The sequence below is a fragment of the Sarcophilus harrisii genome, chromosome 6 (assembly GCF_902635505.1).
Source record: "Sarcophilus harrisii chromosome 6, mSarHar1.11, whole genome shotgun sequence".
Lineage (NCBI taxonomy): Eukaryota > Metazoa > Chordata > Mammalia > Dasyuromorphia > Dasyuridae > Sarcophilus > Sarcophilus harrisii.
Window position 1 is genome coordinate 28455677 of NC_045431.1, and position 24324 is coordinate 28480000.

The 24324-nt window shown below is 35.6% G+C and overlaps 1 protein-coding gene across 2 annotated transcripts in view; it reads left to right on the forward strand.

Annotated features, from left to right (window-relative positions):
• The first annotated feature begins 2233 nt into the window (after positions 1–2233).
• RHOH (ras homolog family member H) overlaps positions 2234–24324 on the forward strand; it is a 47722-nt gene continuing 25631 nt past the window's right edge. Inside the window, exons 1-2 of one of the 2 annotated variants that reach the window (XM_031943971.1) lie at positions 2234–3133; positions 6824–6992. The gene's annotated coding sequence lies outside the window, so the exon portion shown is untranslated. The remainder of the gene's footprint in view (positions 3134–6823; positions 6993–24324) is intronic. The other variant, XM_031943972.1, reaches the window with a different exon arrangement.

Here is a 24324-nt window from a genome sequence, read left to right on the forward strand (position 1 = left end):
TTTTGAAATTGTAGACCCTCTGAAAGGGTTGCAGAGACCCTTAGGGTGCTGTGGACCACATTTTGAGAACCAGTGCCATAGGGAATTATTCAGTAGAAAAACCTTCATGATTTGCATTGGCCATAGCCAAAGTTGTACTTCTTGTCTCTTGGACTTTTTATAGAAAGTGAGTTAATTTGTTGAAGCTCAGTTCTCTGGGACATTTCAAATCCAGAGTGGGATGGACTCCATTGTGAAGTCAGTCACAGTCACATGGATGGCAATATATGAGTGATATTGGTGACCCCTCATTCCTCACCCTATCTCTTCCTTTTCTCCCTTCTCTCTATGGGGTATTAGTAGGTACAGAGCTCTCTCTATTTCTTGATCAGTGGAGGGCTGTGGGTAAAGGATAAAGCAGAACGATAGTAATCAGTCTTCAACCTCTCTTTTCTCCTTCAGAATTCTCAGGTGTTCCCAAAAGGTCACTCCACTGGAGATCTTTGGGGTAAATACTCAGGGAATGAAAATTCCTTTTCTGAGCATAACTAGGGGATGCTATTTGTGGTTTGTATACATTTCAGAACATGGTGCAAAAAAAAAAAAAAAAATATATATATATATATATATATATATATATATATATAAACCCAGTATTTTTAGCCCCTATTTACTATTCCTTTCTTGTTCTTCCTGCACAAGTGGACCTCTTCCCCCAGATATGCACAAATCACAGCAGTTGGCAGCATGAAAGTTTGCTTTACTGATGGTTTCATATCTCAGAGGCAATTTATAGCTACAGATGAACTTTCCAGCTGAGTTGCCCCACAGGACAAACAAGAGGATTTTGCATTTCTAGGCAAATGACCACCTCTGAGATACCCGAAAACAAGTCATTATGCCTTACTAAAGACACAGGTGTCTGTCATTAAACCACTCAGAGTTGAGTCAGATAGTCTGGTTCCCTGCTACCATTAGTTTTCTGTTCCTTTCTCTTGGTATCCACTGGCTATGAAAATGGACTTGAAAAATATTCCCTTAAAAACCACCACCACAACAACCAAAAAATCCCCCGTCAAAGACATCACTAGTGTGGTTCTGTTCACATAAGCGTAAAGTTTTGAGGTACTTTTCTTTTTTTTTTTTTTTCTTTCAAAAAAAAAATAACCATTTTACAACTTTGAAAAACTTCAGAACTCTGAAAATTGAAATGATAAACCATCTAAAGCCAAATGGCTAAAGATGAAGCACCTTATTCACCTCCTGCCAGACAAGGGATGGACTTAAATTTTTTTTCTGTGTTATTTTTTTAAAAACTTTTAAAATACACATTGCTTAATGAATCATGTTGGGAAAGGAAAAAAATAGCAAAAGGGAAAAACCATGGGAGAGATTAAAAAAAAAAAGAAATTAATCTAGTATGTGTTGATTTACAGTCAGTCTCCTTAGTTCTTTTCCTGGATGCAGATGGCATTTTCTGCCACTGAACCACTGAGAACCGAGCTTTTTATACTTGATCATCGCACATTCTTGCTATTACTGTGAACAATATATTCCTGGTTCTGCTTGTTTTGCTCAGCATCAGTTCATGTAAATCTTTCTCTAAAATCAGCTTGTTTATCATCTTTTACAGAACAATAATTTTCCATTACCTTCATGTACCACAACTTGTTCAGCCCTTCCCCAATTGATGGGCATCCACTCCTTTTTCAATTCTTTGCTATCCCCAAAAAAGCTGCTACAGACTTTTTCACATGTGGGTCCCTTTATGATTGCCCTGGGATACAGACCCATTTGGCATTGCTGGGTCAATGGGTTTGCAGTTTTATAGCCCTTTGGGCATAGTTCCAGATTGCTCTCCAGAATGTTTGGATCAGTTCCCAACTCCGCCAACAAAGCATTAATTACAATTCAAAAGGAGGCATATTTCTGAACATGGCCAATGCTGGAGTTTTACTTGTTGGGCTATGTATATTTGAATTGAAGGTCTTACTTTTACTTTTTATTGTTCAAATAAGGAGAGAGAATAAATGTGAGTAAACATTGTTGTTTTTGATCCTTCTGGAAGAGGACCAATATCATCCCAAGGTAATGTCTTGGGTTATGCATGAACTGCATTTGTGTTAAGCAGAGTTTGTGCAAAGTCATGTGGGTAAATAAAGGAATGAAGGAAATGAACAACATAAAAGCAATTCTTTAGTGATGGGCTTTTTTTTTTTTTTTTTACCTTCTCTTCCTCTTTTTTTTTTTTTTAACCTCTTTTCCTAATATTACTCAGAGACTGTTCCTTAGAAATCTTTCTAACAAAGAAATCGAAGCAAAAGCACACTGGCCACCTTGAACGACACAGATTTTATTCCACATAAAGAAAGGGGAGAGGTTATTTCCTCTGATAGAGGAGAAAGGGTTCTCCATCAGTCCTGAAGGGCTTTTCTTCAATCTAAATCCTTAGAGAAGTCTCAATGTGCCTTATTTTCTGTGGGTCTCTTTGTTCTTCTGTCTCTGTGCTTTTGGATCGAACTATTCCTTTTCTCAAGAACAGGATGACTGGAGACCTGTTATATATCAAGGAGAAAAAAGGTTCAGTAGCAAAAGCAAACAAAGCCATAACCTGCATCTTCATCATCAAGCAGAAAGGTGATCAAGGGGAGAGGGTATGTGGGGGAGGTTTGGGGGGAGGGCAGGGATGGCAGCAGAGTAGAGAGACACCCTTGAGCAAGTACCCCGACACTTGTACCAACAAAATCTATCAACGGTTGGTGAGAAGGCTGAGCAGTTTCTACAGGAAGTCAACTTAATCTTTCTGATCACAGTTGAGATTGTTTCTGCTGCCAGAACCACCTGATATATTAACTCACTCAACCATTTTAGAGTGGATCCTCTATTAACCCCAAACTGATATTTGTATTTTTTTTTTTAAAAGAATCAGTTCCATTTTTGGTGGGGATCACTGATATTTTGTCCTTCCATCTCAAAGAGGACTATTGAGAGTGTGAGGGAAGGATGAGTCCTGGAAGAAAATCACTCTGACTCAAGGAGCTCAAGGGACTTTCATTTTCACCCATTTCCATGGAGCAAAGCTGACTTTTGTGGTCCTTCGTTTTAAGGTCCCAAGGAACATCTGGTCATCCTCCATCTGGTCATCCAACATCTGGTAGGCCTCTTTAAACAATAATTTCTCGAGTCTTCCAGGGAATATAACTATCACGTTACTGACTCTTTACTCCAGGTTGATGGTCGGTGTCTCTCTGATGCAATAAAATTAATGCAAGGTTGGGAGGTGGTAGAGGGAGAAAGCTCTAAATCAGAACACATTTTTAGCAGGATGTGTTGATAACTTTACCATAGTTTGTTTTAAGAAAAGACATTCATGTATACTTATTGTGTATCTAATTTATATTTTAATGTATTTAACATCTACTGGTCATCCTGCCATCTGGGGGAGGGGGTGGGGGTAAGAGGTGAAAAATTGGAACAAGAGGTTTGGCAATTGTTAATGCTGTAAAGTTACCCATACATATAACCTGTAAATAAAAGTCTATTAAATAAAATAAAAAAAAAAAAGAGAGAAGACATTAATCAGCCTTCAGCTTTTTAAATCTGTTTTGGAAGCATTCATTCACATGAGGCTAAATATAGAAGTGGTTAAAATAGGGTGCTTAGGAAAAATAATACTAAAACTCACTATATTCTAAATCCCTATTTCCATTCTTTATTCCTTCTGCTCAAAGTTCTATTTTATTGGCCTGGACTTCTTTCTCCTAAACATCTGTGAGTGACCAGAAAAATTAATTTCAACAGTAATAAATCAAGAGATTTCAGAAACAGTGTCTGAATTAATGTCGCCTTAATTTGTGCTTCCTTAAGCAAGCCTGCTTTTGAAAAACTAAAACAAGAAAAAAAAGTTGCAGATTTAGATCGGGACTTCCTAGCCTTTGCGGAATTAAGACTAACGTTCAATTTGAGGTTTGAACACTATTATTCTCCTCTTCCTAAAATATTTTTATATTATACATACAAAGAAAATCATATAGTTTGTTAATCATGAGATGTTTCTTAACATTTCCTGATGCCCCTTGGGAGTATTTGGAGGAACTTTGGTTTATTATGAGAAGGGGTTTAGGAAACGGCTAATTTTGGTGTTGTCAAATTAAAGTTAGCCTTAAAATAGTGTATTATTAAACTTAAAAAAGTTAAAAAACTTACAATTTAACTTTATTCCATTAATTGATAAATCAATTTACTGATTATTAAAAGAAGTCACATTTAGTTCTTAGTTCATTTAAAAGCAGACATGAATACTGTTGGTAAACTGATGATGTTCACTAAGGCTCAATTCTGAGTATTTAAGGAACATAGGAGAGCTTCCACCAATGGGGCACAGGCAGAACGTCATTTCTCTTTCTGTGACCACTGAGTTTCCGGACATCTTTATTGTCTGTATTTTACTGAGAAATGAGGCACCTCAGTGGCTGGGAGCTGTTTTGAAAGGCTGGGAGATAGGATTTTTTCTTTCAGGTCCTATCAAAGGGAAAAGACTGGATCTGTCAGTTTTTCAAAGACAGATTTCAATTCCATCCAGAGCACTCTATTCAGCTCTCAGATGTTCAGTATGGCCCAGGCTGTACTTTTGGGATCTTGGGTATTACTTAGGGGCCAGGCCAGTCCTTTCAGTTCTCAGGACTCAGGTGGGTGGGGGTTAGGGCAGCCTTTTTGGTTGAGAGAACTCTTAGGTTCCAAGCTTTTGGATCTTGGAGAATAATTGGGGTCTACACTGGTTTTTTAAAATTCCCATCTACTCCTTTTGGTTTTCAAATTAGATTTATGGTCCAATGTGAATGTTCTACCCTGTAGAATTATTTATAACCTAGATGAAACTTTTCTTCTCTCAGATTGAAGATAATGATGCTCTCGGTCAATATTTCTGATTACATACTTATATGAGTTAAAAGTTTCCACTGTTTCAATAATCACACTTAACTATTAATGACATAGATGTATTTCTAAACCAATATATCATGTCTGTTATATATCACAAGAAATGAAAAAAGTAATGTGATTTTCAGTGAGAGCAATGTGAATGCATATGCTCTACTCCGTTGAAAATTCTCGATAGATACTCCAAAACAAACAACAATACTTTGAAGCATGAAAATACTTAAATATTACAAGAAATGAAAAGAAATATTGCTTTCATTGAAAGCAATCTCTTGGAGTATTCTCTATTATGCTGAAAATTCTCAAGGAAGATTTTCCAAAATAAACAACAATACTTTGATGTATGAAAATGCTTAAACCTTATGATAAAAATTCAAATTGTATCTGACTTGAATACAAAAGCATAAAAGCTCTTTGATTTGGACAGTTCACTGATAACAATTTACTGGGAGATAATTTACTGGCCAATGCATTTTGCTTCCATTTTTACAATTTACAAAGCAATTTACTCCCAAACTCCAGCTAAGACCATGTACCATTTAGTCTTCAAATTCTATTTACTTTCAGCTGCCTAATAGGGACAGAATCTCTGTCTTCTTGTTGAACTTGGCATTTCTTTCATTAATGTACTCAATATCAGAGTCACCATTGTAAGATTGTCCCTCGTTTCTTAAAATTTGTTTGCCTAAGTCTGTAACCATTCTATCAATAAAACAATATATATTATAGAATATGTGAAATACACATATATACATACATACACACGTATATAGACACATAAAATCACACATATCAGGCATTGTCAATTTTTTTTTGCTGGTTCCATAGCTAGATTTGAGTCGAGAAAAAAATTGTAGAATTTAAAAATAAGGATCAGACGTGATTTTCTTCCAAATCCCCTCTAGCCTCAACTTTCAAAGACATGCTTCAGAAAGTAGAAATCTGCCACCTGTAAACCTGCCTCCCATCTTTCCCTGATGAGTGAGAGCAGAGAATGCTCTCTGCATGACCTTCCCCTTCCCCAAACCATCCCAGGGGCTTCAGATGGTTTCTTCCCAGAAGTTTTATGTGTGATTTCTGGATTGGGCTGGGGTTTCGAGGCTCTTAATGTCTAAGCGATAAAACATGAGGTACCTGACATAGTAATGAGACTAAATGAACAAAAACATAGACATTCACAGAGGATAAGTTAATTCCCAGTCTATGGGCTAAGGATTTCTGGGAGATTGTGAAGCGATTTACGAGGAATCTGGGCATTCATGTATTTTTAACCCATTCTCCAGCTATTATAAATGCCTGCTGTTAGGTGTATAACCTATATTTGGTTGCTTATTATCTCAGGGAGGAGTAGGAGAGGCGGGGGCTTAAAAGCCATGTTTAAAATTGTTTTAGTATATATTTGGGAGAAAAAACACGTTTAAAAATAAATAAATATCAGCTATTCTTCTCATTCTTATTATATGTGTATCCAATATTACCATTTCTCAGTTTAGCATCTACAAAATATATAGCATGACTCAGTAGAACAGATAAGCAAACATGCCTTCTAAAGCCTGAATAAATAAAATTCCTTTTGTGTATTTGTCCATATATGGGCCGAGGATTTCCTGAGTATGTGAACTTCTGGTATGGAACCTCCCTCTACCCCTACAGTGGAGTAGAGAGCTTCCCATGAGCACGTACTACTGACACCTACAGCAAAAAACCTTCCAGCAATAGCTGGTGAGAAGAATGAGGAGTTTCTACAGGAAGCTGACTTTAGTTTAGCAACTTCCGAATCTCTTTGCTCACTTTGAGATTGTTTCTGCTGCCACAAGCATCTGATGCACTAACTTATTCATTTTAGTGAATCGTCCATTAATCCTAGACTGATCTTTGTATTTTTTCCTTAAAAAAAAAAAAAAAGGGAATCAGTTACATTTTTTGGTGAGAATCAAGTGTGGTGCGAAGGCTGAGACCGAAATGAAAATTATTTGGACACAGGGACCTTCGTTTTCATCCACATCCATGGAGCAAACTGACTTTGGGGGTCCTTCATTTTAAGGTCACAAGGAAGCAGTATCATTCGCCATCTGGTAAGCTTCTTTAAATGATCGATTCTTGGGTCTTCCAAGGAACTGAGTTCTCTTGGTTGGTGGGACAGCTTTGGTTTCTTTTTGATGCAATACAAAATTAATGCGACGTTAGGAAGCGGTGGAGTTGGAGCTGAGTGTCAATGTTGCTTTAAATTAGAACACATTCTTGGCAGGATGTGCAGATTATTTTATCATGGCTTGTTTTTTAAGAAAAGGTGTTACTCTAGTCAGCCTTCAGCTTTTTAAATCTTTCTGTTTTAGCTGCATTCATTCACCTGAGGCTGAACTTAGGAGTGATAAAATAGGATGCTCAGGAAAAATAAAACTAAAACTCACTGTATTCTGAGTTCTTTATATATATATATTTTATATATTTATATATAAAGTCCCATTCTTTATTCCTTCTGTTCAAAGTCCCATTTTATTTATTTGGATTTCATTTTCATAAACATTTCATTACTATAAACCTAGAAAAAAACAAAGCACAAGTGTAAAGATTTCAGACATAAGGTCTGAATTAATGTCTCCTTAATGAATTAATTTGGTTTTAATTGGTTAATATTGCCTTAATTTAACTTCCTTAAAGCAAACCTTCTTTTGAAAACCAAAACAAAGAATAAAAGATGCATATTTAGGTTGGGGCTTCCTAGAGTTCGTGAAAATGAGACCTTAATGTTCAATTTGAGTTTTTGATAATACCACTTTCCTCTTTCTAAAATATTTTTATATTATACATAGAAGGAGAATTATATAATGTTAGTCATGAGATGTTTCTTAAAGTTTCAGATGCCCTTGGGGGTCTTTGGAGGAATGCTGGTTTGTCATAAGAGGGTTAGGAAATAGCTGATTTTGGTATCCTCAAATTATAGTTACCCTTAAAGTAGTCAGGCATTTTACAGTGGCTAATTAATCTCATTTGATTAGTCATTAAATTAGTTTTCTAGTCATTTATAGCAATCAGACCTGGTTCTGAGTTCAGTTTTTGAAAGATATTTCATAGTGTAGATTTTCCCCAGGAGATTAAGAAACTTGTAAAGTGATTACTGAAGGTAGAGTCTCCTCAGGAATCTCAGACAAGAAATTTGCTTGAATTTCACTTGAATTATGGACAAATCAGCTCACACACTCTCTAAACTTTGCTGCTTTTCACCCAGAAAGGAGGCAATTAACTCATTTCCAGGACCTTCCCTGAAAAGCTGGGTTTCAGGATTTTTCTTTCAGTTCATATCGAAAGGACAAGTGGTGGCTTGTCAGCTGACCAAAACAGACATGCAATCCACCCAGAAAAGTCTGCTCAGCTTTCACATGTTCGGCATGGTCTGGTCTGCTCATATTTTTAAACTCTGGAGTGATGATTTGGCTTCAGGTAATTTTTTTGGGTTCTTAGAAGAAACTAATAATTCAGGCCAGTCTTTTAGGCTCTCTGGATGCAGTTAAGGTCCAGGCTGGTTTCTTAGGGTCCAAGATGATACCTATCATTCCGGGCAATGATTTCAATTCCCACGTCATTCTTAGAGTCACATTTTTTGGCTTTCAGATCAAATTTACAGCTCAGATCTGCTTTTTTATCCCTGGAGAGTTATTTACACTCAAGATGATACTTTTCGTCTCTCAGGTTAAAGTTAATAAAACTCTGTTGCATTATTTTGATTGGTTCTTGACAGTTAAAAATCCTGACCAGTCTTCCTGTAATATAATCACATTTTTATGTCTTAATCATATAAGTGTTGCTATACCAATAAGTGTATCGTGCCTGTTATACATCGTGAGAAATGAGAAAAAGAAAGAAGAAATGATGCTTTCTGTGAGAATAACATGATTGAATATGCTCCGTTAACGTTTAAAAAGTTACAAAGGAGATGTCTGTTAAAGAAACTGTGGTCTATAAACATAATATATTACTATGGTATTTCAAATGAGCAAAACAGTATCAATAGCTATGTCTCTATCCCTGTAAAAGAAAAGAAACATAAAGTCATAAACTGAAGAAATGACCATTGGAATGGATAAAAATGAAGACCCAGGAAAACAATGACTACATAATGGAAATGGAAAGAAATAATCAAAAATAGATTATGAGATGGCCCCAGCAAATATTTTGAGTTTTCAGATTCTGTTTTTACTGGAAATGCCTTTACATTATAAGGATTTTTGGTTTTAATTATTTTTTTTCAATATCTGTAGCCATCACAGCAATAAAATACTTAATTTTAATGATTGTAAAATTTTTCATTTCCCTGAAATATTTATATATGTGCATATATATCTTTTGAAAGATGATTTTATTAAATCAAGTCATTTGACGTGGTTATTTTGTTGTTACAACAAAATAGGACATTTTAATAATTTATTATTAATTATAATAAATTACTTAAAATAATAATTTTAATAATATTTATTAAAGTATATACTAGGTGCCAGATATTATACTAAGTATTGAGAATATTAATAGAAGAACATTCCCTGCTCCTAAGGAGGCCACATTCTATTGGGGAAAGACAATGAATAAAAGGTGCATAGAAGATGTGGAGAATGAGGGAGAAGTCCAGGAGATAGCAGTCTGGTAGAAAATGAGGAGATGGATGGCCTGCCTTGGGATGAAGACACTTCTTCTGGAGGAACCAGAGGGAGGGAACCAGCCTTGTGGGGAATGGTGGAGGAGTCCAGAACAATACTTCCACTTTTGTTGCTGCTGCTGTCTATGACAGTATACTCTCCCTGGCCTCCTAAAGAAACCCATCAAAGGCTAACAACCCCCATGACCTCCTGAAGTTGCTCTTATACCCTGGGTCCCTTGGAAATTGCCATTTCCAAATTTTAGCCTTCACAGACGATATACCATGACTCTATAATAAATAATACCTTCTGGATAAATAACACCCCTTTTTAATCTGTCCATATATGGGCCTAGGATTTTGGGAGTTCAAGGAAGTCCTGGTGTGGAACCTCCCTCTATCCGTGCAGTGGTATAGAGAGCTTCCCACGAGCACATTCTTCTGACATCAAATATAAAACTCTAGCAACGGTTGATGAGCAGACTGAGGAATATCTACAGGAAACTGACTTCAGTTTAGCAATTTCCTAATCTCTTTGGTCATTTTGAGATTGTTTCTGCTGCCACAACCATCTGATTCACTAACTTACTCATTTTAGTGAATCTTCCAATAACTCAAGACTGATATTTATACTTTTTCTTTTTTTAAATATGTGAATTAGTAAGATTTCTTTTTCTTTTCTTTTTTTTGGGGGGAGAGGTGAGAATTAAGTGTGTGTGGGAAGGGTGAGTCTTGGAAGAAAATTATTCTGACACAAAGAGCTCAAAAAAATTTCATTTTCACCCACGTACGTGGAGCAAACATGACTTGTGTGGTCCTTCATTTTAAAGTCACAAGGAAGTGGTATTTTTCACCATTGGTAAGCCTTTTTAAACAATAATTTCTTGAGTCTTCCAGGGAATCCAGGTCTCTTTACTCCAGGTTGATGGTTGGTGGTGCAACTTTGGGGTTTCTCTCTGATGCAATAAACATTAACGCACTGTTGGGAAGTGGTGGAAGTAGGGAGCTGGATACCAACATTGCTCTAAATTAGAACATATTCTTAGTAAGATGTGCAGATAATTTTATCAAAGGTTGTGTCAAAGGTATTACTGTAATCAGCCTTCAGCTTTTTAAAGCTTTCCATTACGGCAGCATTCATTCACCTGAGCCTAATTTAGGAGTGGTTAAAATATATGCTTAGGAAAAATGAGACTAAAATTCACTATTTTCCGAGTCCTTACTTCCCTTCTTTATTCCTTCTGTTCAAAGTTTTATTTTACTTACCTGAATCTTTTTCTCTTACACATCTGTGAGGGAGCCAGAAAAAAAAAGGAAGATTTCAGACATTCAGAGTCTGAATTAAAGTTGCCAAAGTTGTACTTCCTTAAAGCAAGCCTGCTTTTCAAAAACTAAACAAGAAAAAAAGTCTGCAGATTTACATTGGGACTTCCTAGACTTTGCGTAATTGAGTCTAATGTTCAATTTGAGGTTTGAACACTATTATTCCCCTTTCTCAAAAAATGGAAAATGTGTTTATATAATACATATAAAGAGAATTATATACTACAATTTGTTAATTATGAGATGTTTTTAAAGTTTTGTGAACCCCCTAGGGGGTATTTGGAAGAACTCTGGTTTATTACAATAACAGATCCAGGAAACGGCTAATTTTGATGTTTTGAAATTAAGGTTACTCTCCAAACAATCAGGCATTAAATATAGTGGTTTATTAATTTAATTTTATTAGTCACTAAATTAGTTCACTGATCATTCACAACATTAGAACAAGTTTTAAGTTTACTTTTAAAAATTACTTCATAGTGGACATGAAAACTGTTGCTATACTTTATTTGGTAATTAGGGTTCAAGCTGGAGTTTTTAATGCTCTTATCTTAGTTATCATTGTTATATGCTTTCCAAATATTGCCTTTTCCAAGTTTCACATTTATCAAATATATAGCAAGATTCAGTAAATAAATAAACAACCATGTTTTCTGTACCCTGAATAAATAATATGCCATATATATAACATATATATGTACATATTTATTTATGTACATACATATATATGTATATATCTCTATGTATCTATCTATATACACTGCTACCTATATAAATAGGCTTAGGAGTAAGATTTGTGGAATCTTATATAGAATATGAGAATATATATATATAGAATAGCACCTATGTAGAATAGCAGTTTGTCTGAACCTGTATCTTCAAGAATTTCCTTGAGCCCTGAGAGATTCCTCCTGGTTACAAAAGAGGATTAGAATCAAGATTTTTGTATTTCCAAGATCTGCGTCCATTTGACACAGATATACATATATATATGTTACACCCATGTATATGTATATATGTAAAACCATATTATACGTGCTTTTATTGATCAGTTCTTTCTCTGGAAGTAGACAGTATCTTCCTCCATAGGTCATTTGCAACTGATTTGAGTGTTTTTAATACTCAAAACAGTGTAATCATTGACAATTGTTCTTCAAAAAGTATTGCTGTTATAGCATTAAATTATATATATTATTATTATGTATTATTAATTAATAATAATTATTAAATATAATATATTATATATTAAATATAAATATATATTAAATATATATTGTGTATAGACACAATGTTCTATTGGTTACGCTCATTTTACTCAATTATTTCATGCAAATCTTACCACTTTTTCTAAAACCAACCAGCTCATCATTTCTTATAGCCCAGAAGTATTTCACTACAATCATATACCCTGTACAACCATTCACCAATTGATGGGTATCTCCTCAATTTCCAGTTCTTTGCCACCACGAAGATTGCTGTTATAAATATTTGAGAACGTATAGATTCTTTTCTTCTTTCTATGATAATCTTGGTAAACAGGACTAATGGTGATGTTGCTGAGTCAAAGAGAATACACAATTTTATAACTCTTTGGGCATAATTCCAAATTGCTTTCCAGAATGATTGGATTAATTCATATTTCCACTAACAGTGTATGTGTCCCAATTTTTCTACATCCCTTCCAACATTTGTCATTTTCCTCTTCTATCATTTTAACCAGTCGGATAGGTGCGAAATGATATCTCAAAGCTGTTTTAATTTATATTTCTCTAATCAATAGTGATTTAGAGCATTTTTTCATATGACTAAATAGTTTTGATTTCTTTAGTAAAAAAACTACCAGATTATATTCTTTGACCATTTATCAGCTGGGGAATGTCTCATATTTTTATAAATTTGACCAAGTTCTCAGTCTATCTGAGATATAACACCTTTATTTGAGAAATTAATTAATTCCCCCCAATTTTCAGCTTTCCTTTAAATCTTGGCTACATTGGTTTTATTTGTACACCTCCTTTTAAATTTAATGTAATCAAAATGATCCATTTTACACCCCACAGTGCTCTTTCTCTTGTTTATCCATAAATTCTTCTCTGATCATTAAGTCTGATAGATAATATTTTGCATGTTCTTCTAATTTTCTTAGTATAGCTTCCTTTATATTTAGGTCATATATCTATTTTGACCTTATCTTGGAAAATGGTGAAAAATATTGGTCCATATCCAATCTCTGCTTTTCAGTTTTCCCAACAATTTTTTTTAACCAAATAGTGAATTTCCAGAGTTTAAACCTTTGCATTTGTTGAACACAAGATTACTCTCATAATTAACTACCCCATATTGTATATCTATTTTGTGCTACTGATCCATCTTTCTATTTATTAGTCAAAACATGACAGTTTTGATAATTATTGCCTTATAGTATAGTTTAAAATATGATACTACTAAACCTCTTTCATATATATATATATATATTTCATTAATTCCTTTGATATTCTTGACCTTTTGTTCTTCCAAATTAATTTTTTTCTAATGCAATAAAGTATTTTTTTTGGGGGTAATTTAATTGCTATGGCATTGAATAAGTAGATTAGTTTAGTTAGAATTGCTAATTTTATTAGAAAACCAAGCGCCATTTGTCTGGTTGATTACAGATTAGCTCAACTTTTTTTTTCTTCCAGGAAAGTAAAGACATAACACAAAAATAGAGTGTAAAATGTAGAAACAAAATAGTAATTGTGACTTTAAGGAAGCCAGGTAGCCTCTGTAAGCCTCAGTTTCTCCATCTGAAAAAATAGTGGGACTGGATTAGGTGATGTTCAAAGTTCCTTCTAAAATTCTATGACTCGATGCTTGGAGAGTTAACTAGCTATTAGTTGCTTCCTTATCCCACTGTTTTCACCCCATTTGGGAAGGTAAGGATAAAAACACTGGATATTGAATCAGAAACTCTACCTTGAAACTGAAATCTTCAAATAGTGTGAAATTGGGTGATTCGATTAATCTTTTTTTTTTAATCTTTAGTTTTCTAATTTGTGAAATGAAGAGGCTGGACTGGATTTCTAAGATGTCTTTTAAATCCAAGGTCTATAGTTACCAAAAAAAAAACCAAATCCACAAATCCCCAGTCCCCAAAAACCCATTCCACATCTTGCAATTTTAGCCTACTTATCTTGGCGTCCTCAGAATAGAATGTGTCTAGTCCACTAGATGAGGTAATTTGACTGAGTGTTCATCCAAATTGCTTAACTTAAAAATGCTTTTTTGATTCTTTGTGGTGGTGCTTCCTGCTTTTTTTTTTTTTTTTAAAGCATTCTTATCAGCTAGGTCCATGGAACCATTATTTTCAGTGCTGCTTTGTCAAATTACTTCCAAAAACTCTGATTTTTTTTTAATCATAACTCTTATTATTTTGCCTTTGAACATGCCAGAATTTCTTACAATATTTGTCTATCCTTGAACCTGACTGTGGGCCTTTCCTGTACTTACTTCTTCATGCAGCTATAATTATATTTGTTTTGCATTATATCTATTTGATGCCAGTCAAGCCTTGGGTGTAGCTTCCCTGAATCAAGACCATGTGTGGTGGTGTCCCATGTGGCTCTTGAATTGTGTTTGTTTTTTAGTTTTAATTTTATTCTTAATTTTAGACAACTTGAAATAAAATATACATTGTATACACAAAATAGAACAAAAAATAAAGAATTGGTCATCAAACTTGTGCTTCTCTCACTGCAGTTTGCTTTTTTCCCCCCTTGAGGCAATTGGGGTTAAATGACTTGCCCAGGGTCACACATCCAGAACGTGTTAAGTGTCTCAGGCCAAATTTGAACTCAGGTCCTCCTGACTTCAGGGTTGGTGCTCTATCGACTGGACCAATTAGCTGCCCCACGCTTTTTTTTTTTTTAATTATTATAGCTTTTTATTTACAAGATATATGCATAGGTAATTTTTCAGCATTGACAGTTGCAAATCCTTTTGTTCCAACTTTTTCCCTCCTTCCCCCAGATGGCAGGTTGACCAATACATGTAAAATACGTTAAAATATAAGTTAAATACAATATATGTATACATGTCCATACAGTTATTTTGCTGCACAAAAAGAGTCGGACTTGACATAGTATACAATTAGCCTGTGAAGGAAATCAAAAACGCAGGCGGACAAAAATAGAGGGATTGGGAATTCTATGTAGTGGTTCACACTCATTTCCCAGTGTTCTTTCCCTGGGTGTACCCATGCTTTTCTTGGTACATATCTAAGAAGTTCAGCCTGTAGCTTTCAAAGCTTTTGTGCTGGTCAATTTTTAATTCTGAACTTCCTTCTCTTCTCTGATTTTTAAAAATGCCTCAATGTCCCTCTTTTCTTTCCTTTTTCTTTTTCTAACCTATCCCTCTCCTCTCTTACTCTGCCAACTTACATGTTGGACTTTGAACAGGACAGGATTTTCTGTGTATTTCATGTGTATTTTATAAATGTTTTCTGTTTCTTATTAGACAGTCTGACAAACAAGAAAAATCTGCTTTCTTCTGAAAGGTCTGTCACATTCTGGGACATTAAGCTTAAAAAGGGCTAAGATTCTTTTCAAAGAAATGTAGTTGATCCAAATCTCACTATTAGGTAACAAGTAAGGACTGTGGACCCCGACCCAGACTGCAAGGGGATGGAAGCCATTATTGTCAGTGAGAACTTCAGCAAGCTTATGGTGGGACTGAAATAGGGAAGCTGGGGATCTGAATCGCTCAAGAGAGGGTACTGAAGTGGAGAAGGCCTGGGAGAAACCCGATTTCTGGTTTCCACTTCTTCCTGTTCTTTAAATAGACAGATATTTGTTAAAGAGGGTGAGCCTAATTCAATATTTGAATGAATCCATTATTTCGTTAATGTGGGTACTTCTTATAGTTGTGTACATCTTAACTGTCATTTAGGAGTTTCCAACTCTTTGTGTCTTCATGTGGAAGGTTTTCTTGCAGAGATACTGGAGTAGTTTGCCATTATCTCCTCTAGATCTTTTTTATAAATGAGGAACTGAGGCAAATAAGGCTGAATAACTTGCTCAGGATGACACAGTAAATGTCTGAGCCTGGGTTTGAATTCATGATGAGCCTTCCTGATTCCAAGCCCAGGGCTCTATCCACTGGACCATCTAGTTCCTTAAGCAATGCTCACATTCAAATTAAGAGGTTCAAGAAGGATCTACAAGAGCCACTTATGGTAAATTGAGGTTTATAGAAAGGATATACAAGGCTAGATATTCAGCAGCCCTGATGTATTGCAGGAGTTCTCCAAAGTAGGGCTTGTGGTCTTTTGAGGGATCATGGTTTGACCAGAAGGGGACTTGGTCTGACCCAAGGGATGTGTGAACAGCCAATAGGAGGGAGAGCAGCTGGATTTTCTCCTGCCTTTCTCAAAATAGCCATTCCTACAGCTTATGTCCAGTATGATTACACATAATCTGATCTCCTAACACTGCCCTTTCCCTCTGTCGCCCTTCTCTCTCAACCATGAAAACGTCCAACTTCCCATTTTTTAAGTCTAGGGTTTATCCTGTTGCAGCAGTTATAATCTATTTAGGGGTATCACATACTTGAGTGACTTTGGGAAAATTCTATTCCCATGATGGTACTCACATCTTCCCTAGCCTAGATGGGATCTACAGTGTGAATGGTGACTGGTGAATAGGAGCCTTACCTTCCATCTTTTCACTTTCAGTGACAGAATGAGTAGCAAAGAATAGGGTCACAGATTTCATTACATGATTCCCCTTACTTCCCAAATCCAGCCTTCTTTTAACCTTCCCTCTTGCTATCAAGGATACTTCACCTTTCTGGTAACCCAGGCTCACAATCTCAAATTCACCGTCCCTCATCCCCAGATCCAAACAGTTTCCAGACCCCATTTGTCACTCTTACTGACGGATTTATCTCTACTCATACCCCTCAGCACTTCTTGACTACACTATTGGAATCACCTCCTAACTGATCTCCCTGCCTCAAATCTCCCTTTCAAGACCTCATCTCCAAGGGAGTTGCTTCCTGGCATGATAATTGGAAGGAATAGTGGCTTCCACTCCTAAGACTCTCGAGATTATCTATCAGTAACTAGAAATTGGTGATGGTGATTAAAACAAAAAAGGAAAAAAAAAGTAGGTTTCTTATTTGCAGTGACTGCTTTCCTGTGTGGTTTGAGGACTGCTATTCCTGTAACTAAGGCTATAGTAGACTCCATAGATGAACAAGTGGGAGATACATGAGTGAGATTCAGGAACCCTGCCCCATGTATCCCGTGGCTTGCCCTTTGAGGAAGAGGAGATTTTATTCTTAGTTGAGAAGCAGGTTAAAAAAAACCCCACCAACAATATTGTCATGACATTTTCCAACAGTCGTACATGAAATACCTTGAGGCTAGGCAAGAGGGATGGCAGGAATTATGACAGATGGTCATGATTTAATTGATCTCTATAAGGGATAGTGGGAGTCAAGAAGAATAATTCCCTGGTAAACAAAAATGAACAAAGCTCATGGATGGGAGCCCATCATTTAGGTGGTTGATAGAATCATCTCCATAATACCCCTATTTCCTCCCTATTAATCCATCCAAATCTTCTAACCCTTAATTATTCTCATTCATGTCCCGCCACGAATATTTCAATCCTTTAACATTTTATGCCTCCTAGTGCATTACTTGGTCTGACAATGAGTTTTTCTTTCCTAAAATCCCACCAGAAGTACATTTCAGTACAGAAAATGTAGGACATATGGCTACCCCAGGTAACCCCGCTCAGTCACTTTTCTGCTGGCAAGAATCCGCTTCAGTTCTTCACTTACCACCCCCTCTGTTCTTGAGTAGTAGAGCGTGGATTTTATAGTTCAATGGCAGATGCCATTATTATCAATATTGTGTTTGGATCCCAGCTTGCTTCTGAGGCAACATATAGCAAAGGATTTTGCTCATGGGAGATGTGGTAAAATGGACCAGACTCAGCCTAGTACCTTGTTCCTTTGGGCCCAATGAATGAAATAAGCTAGTGGTGGGTTGTGTAGCAATTACAAGCACACCTCAGAGATATTGCAGGTTCTGTTCCAGAGCCCTATAATAAAGCAGATATTTCAAGGAAGAGAGTCACAATTTTTTTGCTTTTCTAGTACATATAAAAGTTATGCTTACACTATAATATAATTAAGTTTGCGATAATATTGTGTCTGAAAAATGTACATGCCGTAATTAAGAAATGCTTTATTGCTAAACAATGCTAACCAGAAGCCTTCTGTGAGTCCTCATTTATTTATTTATTTGCTGGTGGAGGGTCTTGTCTCGATGTTAATGGCTGTTGATTGGTCAGGGTAGTAGTCACTGAAGGCTGGGATGATTATGGTAATGTCTTTAAATGAGACAACAATGGACTTTGCCTCATTGATAGATTCTTCCTTTTACTGGACACTTTGTAAGGTTATCAATTAACCTGATTTCAATATTGTTGTGTCTCAGGGAATAGGTAGGCCTGAGGAGAGGAAGAGAGATGGAGGGAGCAGCCATTGATGGAACAATCAGAAAACACATTTATTGATTAAATTCACCAACTTACATAGGAGTACTTCATAGTGCCCCCAAACAATTATAATAGTAACAGTAAAGGTCACTGATCACAGATCACCGTAACACATAATAATAATAATAATAATGAAAAAGTTTGCAATATTATGAGAATTATCAAAATGTGACACAAAAACATGATATGAGCATATACTATTGGGGAAATAGTGCTGGCTGACTTGACGCAGGATTGCCACAAACCTTTGATCTGCCCCAAAATGCAATATCTGCAAAACAGTAAAGCAAAGTGCAATAAAATGAGCTATTTTATCAGGTATCAGAAAGAGTTTTACACAGCCAAAACTTAGAAAAAATATCAACCAAGATGTAGCAGGTGACCCTCATTTAGTTTTTTATTTTATATTATTTTTAATTTATGGAATAAAACCGGCATTTCTATAACAGTACAATAATGAGATGATTGCTTATGAAACTGTAAATCTACTATGTACAACTTGATATTCTTTTCAAATATACAACAAAATTATCACGTAAATTTTCCTCTATCTATTCCCCCCTAGAGATGACTATCATTAGACACAAATTTATATATATATATGTATGTATACGCACATATATGTAAAATTATTCTATACTTTCTTCTATTTATTAGCTCTTTCTTTGGATTCAAAAAATGTCTTTCTTCATATATCCTTTATGGCACATTTGAGTATTAATATTAGCTAAAATAACATATTTGCTCAAAGTTGTTCTTAAAACAATATTGCTGTTACTGTATATAGTGTTCCCTTGGTTTGGCTCATCTCACTCTTCAAAATTTCATGCAAGTCTGCGTGTTTTTCTAAGATTATTGAGCTCATCATTTCTTATTGAACAGTAATATTTCATCACAATCTAATACCACAACTTGTTGGGCCATTCCCCAATTAATGGGCATCTCTGTAATTTCCAGTTCTTTGCCACCACCCTCCCCTCCCAGAGAGCTGCTACAAACATCTTAGAACATAAAGTTTCTTTTCTTTTTTCCCAAATTAGCTTTGGAAATAGACCAAGTAGTGATATTGTTGGATCAAAGGGTACAGGTAGTTTAATAACTCTTTGGGCAAATAAATCATTTAGTTTGAACTCATAATGCTTTTTGTTATTTGTCAAGGCCTTTTATACACTTAGGTGAACAGGAAACTTTGAGGCCACCAGGGAACTGCATCAATCTCTAGGTTTGAATTTTAGCCCCTGGACCAATCTTGTCTTAGCATCAACTTCTTTGCCTTTTAAGGGCCAGATCTAGCTTAACCTACACAAAGGTTTGGAGTTGGAGGAGAGGGGATAGTGATGGCGGAAGGATGGGAATCTGGCCCAGAACAGTAAATGTCAGTGCTATTTATTAAATAAGTGAATGATGGTTAAATATTTGCTTGAATGGGGCTCTCAAATGACATTAACAACAGAAAAACAAATTGTCTTTATTAATTATAAAATATGTTTATATAGTCTTTTTTCTATGTTCACCCCTTCTCTCCTTTTCCTTCTCTCTTCTCTTTTTCCTTCTTTTTTCTTTCTCTTTCCCTTCCCCCTTTCAAGTCTCTCCCATATTTTTACTTCCTCCTTTTCCAACCTCTCCCCTGTCCTTCATTATTCTTATATATAACATTATGACTTAAACAGACAAACAAAATCTGCCTTTTTCTGTGCGGAAGGAAACATTTTTTGCTTGGTTTTCAAACTAGATGGATCACTATTTAGAAATGAAAAATAAGTTCCCCAATCCATTGAGTATATTTATTAGAAGTCTCTGCTCAGAGAGATTTGGAATTATGCCTCTAACTAATAAATTCATTGCTTAGCATTAGGTAGATGACAAGAAGCTTGGCAAACAGAGCGAGCTTCAGCCTTCTAGCTCGGTGCTGTGCTTTCAGAGCAATTCAAACCAATGAACAAATATTTATTGAATATCTTCTCGAAGACGTGCCCCACAATGCACTTTTAATAATAATAATAATAGCTAGCATTTATAAATTACTTTAAAGTTTGCCAAGCTCTTTTAATAATACTAATAATTATCATTTATAAAATGCTTTAAAGTTCATAAAGCACTCTTAAGTAATAGCTAGCATTTAGAAAGTGCTTTAATGTTGAGGGCCATGCTTAAGTGTGGAATCCAGAAAGCCTGGAAAAAGATTCAAGGGACCCCCCCCCCAACTTCCACAACTGTGGAATCCCAGCCCCCACAACTGTGAATCTTGGCACACTAGAGAAACTAAAGGAATGTTTTGGTAATCTTTATCTAATTCTCTAAGCAGAGCTGGCAAACTCCAAGAAAGCTCAACATAACCCAGAGAGGTCAGAGATATCTGTCTGGAGGCCATAAAACAAATTTACTGAAGCAGATGTTGCTTGTGAAAGAATGTATGCTTTTCATTTAATAACTTTGCTGTGCTTAAAAAAGCTTTTATACATATTTTGTACTGGAAATGGAATAAAGAGAGAGGTTCAGGGATTTTCACTGCAACTGCCTCTCATCTCCTTGTATCATTATGGTCCTTTCACATGACAAAATCTATTCTGCTAGTCAGAATTAGATCCCTGGCAGCCAAAAATAGGTAGCTCCCTTTAAGATCTGCAAAGCACTTTTAATAATAATAACAACAGCTATCATTTATAAAGTGCTTTAAAATTTGCAAAACATTTTAATAATAATGATCACTTGTAAAGTGCTTAAAAGTTGATAAAGCACTTTAGATAACAATAAAAACTCATTTATAAAGGGTTTAAGATTTTCAAAGCATTTTTAATAACTAATAACATATGGTGCTTTAAAGTTGGCAAAGTGCTATACAAATGTTATCTAATTTGATCCTCCCAACAATTATTATTCCCATTTTGCTGATGAGTAAACCGAAGCTGAAAGAGACTAAGTTGTTAGGGTCATACCCCTAGTAGTTTGTGACTGGATTTGAACTCAGATCTCCTTGATTGGAAATATAACAGTTTTTCCCCCCTCTTATACCATTTAGCTAACTAGATTTTTATATAATCTCATCTTTAGCCACATTATCTTCTGAGAAAACCTCCAAGTTGCCTGGTAGAGTGGCAGAATTCTGGGGAATCGAGATGGAAAGGCCTTGATGGAGATTATGATATTTGAGGCAATTTCATCAGAATCATGTTCTGCTTTGTTAGCTCATTAAGCAGATGTGGATGTTTCTGCACCCACACAGTTGATCTTGTTGAAAACTTCTGTTGTTTAGTCCCCCTCTAACCAGCCGCAGATTGCAAAAAGTGCATTAACAATGATTGTTTCATTTAGCACACTTTCAGTTGACTAGAGAATTGTTCTTAGATGGTCTACTTATGTTCTGTATCCTTCACCATTTTAATAACTCCAAAACTGTAACAGTTTGTAATTTTATTTGTGTTATTGTTTTCTCCAATTCAGATTAGAACTATTCTATACCTTAGTAATCTAGGTAAATTATTGTCTTCCATATTCATCACCGTGTAGACCAATTCTTTGGATATGTCTTCCTTTTGTTCCTAATTTTTAGTATTCAATTTGGAATTATCACTCATCTCTCCCTCTTCCACTGAAAAGGCTGCAGTATGATATTAGTTATACATACTGAAGTCATGAAGAACATACTTCCTCCAAACATATTTAAATAAATATGTGAAGTTGAAAAATAAAGGTGAAAAAAATATGCTCACTTGAAGTTAATCATTCTTTTTGTGGAGGTGGGCAGTGTTTTTCATTACTAATCTTTTGGATTTATCTCTGTTAAAGTAACTATGTCTTCCATAGTTGATCAATCTTACAATTTTGTAGTTACTGTATCCAGTTTCTACAGGTGCTGCTTACTTCACTTTGCATCCGTTCATATTAAGTCTTTCTAGATTTTGTAGAAATTTTCCTAAATTTAGCTGGACAAATGACAGTCTTAGTAGGATTTTCACTGAAGAAATAGACAATCACCACCCCTCAGTGAAGTCACCTAATTGCTTGCATCCATAAGCCTTGGAAAGTTAATGTAATTAAGCTAGAACTGCCCTTTTCTCAGGTCTCCCTCCCTTACCATAGAGTCACAGATTCAGAGCTGAATGATCTTTGAGGCCATCTAGTTGAATATCCCATTTTCCAGATAAGGCAACTGAGACCACAAAGAGAATAAGTGATTTGTCTAAGGGCACAGAGGTGATAAAAGGCAGATCTGGGTTTTGCATCTAGGTCTTTTGATGATCATTTATTGGACCTAATTTAACCCCCCTCCCCTTCATTCATGTGTGTGCTCACGCAAACACACACACTAGCTGAGGGTCTACAATCATGGGATGGTTTGGAAACATTGGAATTGTCCAAGGAAGAATGGAATATAATAGAGTTAGGTGAGGGGGCTTTCCAGCTTTCAACCCTGTCCCAGTTCAAACCCACTAGGATCTGATACAGATAGTTTCATAGATTAATCAAACTGGAAAGAGTTTGATTAATTCTCTTAATCACGTAAGTAATCACATAATTGAACTTCATTTGGATTAGTAAATTGAAGTGCCAAGAGGTAAAGCCATTTATTCAAGGTCACCTGGCTGGCTAGTAGCAGACCCAGGACTAGAGCCAGGTCTCCTGACTACCAGCCTGGTACTTCCATTCACTATCCTGCTGTCTCTCTTGAATTAATTTACTTTAGTTAAGAAATTTGGTTTCAAGTTGTACTTGCACTTTAATAATAGTAATACCTGGCATTTGTATAGTGTTTACAATGGATATCTAACTCACTGTACTATGTGCTTTACAAATATTATCTCATTTGATTCTTATAACAACTCTTTTTTAAAAAACTAATTAATTTTTATTATTATTATTATTATTATTTTTTACCATTTTAACCCTCATTTTAAAGGTGAAACTGAGGTGAGCAGAGGATTTGTCTTACCGAAGGTCATGTAGTTAGTAAAAGGTTAAGGCTGAATTTAAATTCAGATCTTCCCTGATTCTAGCTACAGCGAGTGCTCTGTCCACTTGACTGTCTTTTTAATTTTTTAGATACAAAAAATTTCAAGCATTAACCTATCGGATGAAGAAGATTAGATTTTAGGCTTTGTTTTGTTTTTAGAAATGTTTTTTCTTCTTCACCCAAATCATATCAAGTGGATAAAGCTCACTAATTTTGGGATTATGGTGGTGATGGTTGAGCTGTCCCTGTAATTTTGAGTGGGGTAAATAAAGCAGGAGTACATCTTTTGCATGTGAGATTCAAGAGGCCTGTATTGTTATCTTATTTAGTCTTTGTACTTCCCTCAGCACCCAGCATAATGCTTTACATGTAGAAGTTTGCTGAATTGAGCACAGAGTACTTCCCCCTTCTCCTCTCTCCCCTTTTGCCTTCTCCCCCAAATTGAAGAAACATTTTAAGAATTAAGTTATAACTGTATTTTGTTGGCATGGCTACCATATTATTTCGATGTGCTTTTACCTCATATTTCCTGTACAGAACTGGAAAATGCCACAGAGATATAGATGCAGAGTAAAAAAAAAAAAGATTTTTTTTTTTTTTGCATCTGCTCTAATTTGTAATCAGGTTTCTCCTTCAGCACCCTTAAATCTCTCTATTTTTCATTGTACTCATTAAATTTTGTGATTCTGTGCGATTTAAACTAGGCTTTGTCTAAAGCCACATTAGATGAAATAGGAACATCTTATATTTAGATCAGAATTTGGTGCATTAGGAATATAACGTCAACGAATTTTTACATAGCTACCCCCAAATGTTCATAGGGACTATTTGTGTCCGACCTGTGGCCGAGCACTCCGAGCTCATATTGGTCTGATCAGCACAGTCGGACACCCTGAGACTCGATTCTGATGTAGCGATGTCATTTTGGTCTTCTTCAAGAACGAAGGACAGCAACC